The sequence below is a fragment of the Carassius auratus genome, chromosome 28 (assembly GCF_003368295.1).
Source record: "Carassius auratus strain Wakin chromosome 28, ASM336829v1, whole genome shotgun sequence".
Classification (NCBI taxonomy): domain Eukaryota; kingdom Metazoa; phylum Chordata; class Actinopteri; order Cypriniformes; family Cyprinidae; genus Carassius; species Carassius auratus.
Window position 1 is genome coordinate 2,870,888 of NC_039270.1, and position 2,605 is coordinate 2,873,492.

Consider the following 2,605-nt stretch of genomic DNA (forward strand, 5'->3'; position numbering starts at 1 on the left):
TTCAGACCTTAAAAATTGAAAATTGTATTTAAGACATTTCAAGACTTTTTAAGGACCCGCGGGGACCCTGACCTGTGGTAACCCTAATAAGAACATAGTTCAGTATAGGATGTAACAATTACCAGTTTGACGATAAATCACAGGGTCCCCGCGGGTCCTTAAAAAGTCTTGAAATGTCTTAAATACAATTTTCGATTTTTAAGGTCTGAAAATGTCTTGAATCCTGGAATTTTCCATATGAATGTCTTAAATTTCATGTGGGATCTTAAATTTCATGTCCGACTCGTCATTTTTATTTATTTTTTCGACCGCACTTTGACCAGCGCAACATTTGGGGGCAGCACTTCGTCGGTGCAACCTGCATAATTCCATAGGTGACATACGAGTAAGTGATTGATGAACGCGTTGCGTTGATGGTTCGCCACCACGGCATTTTGCGAAATCGCAAGCATGGGCAAAGACGATAAAGCTGTGGACAAGACCACGATTGTCAGGTCTCGCTATCTTGGTTCTCAGTTTTTGAGCCCCTCAACGGCAGAAGACTTGCTGGAGCACTTTAAGGTAAGACTCTAAAAGTAACATTTAAAATTATTTGAATATGTTAAAATGCTTCATGTGTTTTTGTTATTTCCTAATGAATATTTGGGACAATATATAGATGCGTCACAATTGTTGGATTTAAATTTTTTCAGAATACTTTGCGAATTGATTCTGAGCTTAGTTTTTGCAGATGGCGCTCTAGGCTAGTTTTTAACCGAACACTCAAATGCTCACGACGAAGAGCGCTCGCGCGTTCTGCAGAGTCTGAGAATGTAATTGATATATTGCCTTTATGACGCGAGATTAATGTGAACGCCCCACTGCAAACACCCTTGTACTTCGCTTCAACGTTTTCAAACTTTATTAATTATTATTTTATAGTAGGTTCAAGTGGTGTGTGTAAGGCATCTAAACGCAGTGGCATCTGTTGTTAAAAACTAAACTAAGAATCGTTTTCGAGAGAGAATCGCGATGCATTCAGAAAAATTGGAATCGATCCAGAATAATTTCTCGATTCAAAATGCATCGATATATTGTCCCAGCCAATCAGTTAAAAAAATGTTGTGGGTGGGTGACATCTAGGCATAGGACTACTGCATTATGGATGGAAGGCAGTGCTGTACATAACTTTACTGTATAAAGCATTCAATATGCATTATGCTTCTTGCATATTTTTTATGTGAAAAGTAAAATTGAATTGAATTAAATGATGTAGCCCAGTTCATAATTAGACTCCAAATATCTGTTTTGTGCTTCTAAATTTTAGGTTAACAATGTTGACACTGAACCCTATCACATAGGCCCAATTTGTGAGCATTCACTATTATGGCTTAACTTGTTTCTCAAACATTTTTTCTTTCAAATCAAGGACCACTTAGTCAATAAAAAAAAACAAAAAAACAATCTTGACATATTTGGCTTAATGATCATCCCTAATGCATGTAAAAATGCAGGCCATTTTAGTCTTCTGAAACCATGGCTAACTTCTCCTGCTGATAATGTGCATGATTAGAAAACAAGTCATGAGAAGCGAATTGGAAATGTTCAACGGCGTCACAGTCCATGTCAGTCATTTTTGGTGGATGACTTTTGCTCACAGACCTCTTTGGTAATCTGGCATACCTCCAGTGGTACCCAGACCACAGTTTGAGAATCACTACTTTAGACAAACCATCTAATCTGAGTGAACATGACTGAAAATGTTATCATTCTTGAGGTGGACTTTGTTTTGATTTTATTTTTTTTATAATTTCAGGAGGGCACCAAGGAACTTAATTTAAGGAACATGCTTTCTGTGTCAATGGATGGACCCACAGTAAATTGGAAAGTCATGGATCTCCTACAACTGGAACATGCAATAAATTTCTGATCCTGATCTTTCCTACAATTGTCTGACATTCATTAGGTCTATGCATAGATTATTGAATGTGCTTGCATTTATCTGTGTCTGAAATGACATAGAAAACACGAATCAGACCCTGAACAACATTTTCTTGGGGGAGAACCCCCAAACCCAACTCAAGACTATTAGGCAGCAACATTTACCCATAATTTAGATCAAGTATGATGAATACGTGGGCTTTTGTAATGTCCTGGGGCTGTCTTCCATGTCTTTTTCAAACTGCTATGAGGGGCCAGAATTTAGAAATTACCTGAAGTACCTTAAAGGCTGATAGTTTATACATAGTCAACCATGTCAGGGTTGTAAGGTCAATCAGCACTTGGTATAAAAGTTTTCGCGCCCCTTTGACCTGTCTTGAGCGTGGCTGTGGTGAGTTGTGCCACACTAATGCTTCACCACATCAATCTGTGTTGTCGGGCTGAACATTTTCCTGTTTTTTTTGTTTGTTTAGATAAAGTCTTAAATTTTCCTTTTAGAGGACTTAAAAAGGTCTTAAAAGTTATTAAATTTGCTGTTAAAAAATGTGTAGATACCCTGAATCATGATAAAATATTTTTATTATCATTAAAACCATATTAGATAATGCGATTTGAACAACTGCCGATAAATGAATACTGTCCAGAATAAAGCATAGTTTTCAATAACAGTCTCAGGTGCACAGCA

At 37.2% G+C, this 2,605-nt stretch overlaps 1 long non-coding RNA gene across 1 annotated transcript; it reads left to right on the forward strand.

Annotated features, from left to right (window-relative positions):
• The first annotated feature begins 217 nt into the window (after nt 1–217).
• LOC113047512 (uncharacterized) lies at nt 218–1,924 on the forward strand. Its single transcript, XR_003276266.1, has 2 exons — nt 218–561; nt 1,796–1,924. It is a non-coding gene; the product is annotated as an uncharacterized LOC113047512 (long non-coding RNA).
• The last annotated feature ends 681 nt before the right edge of the window (nt 1,925–2,605 follow it).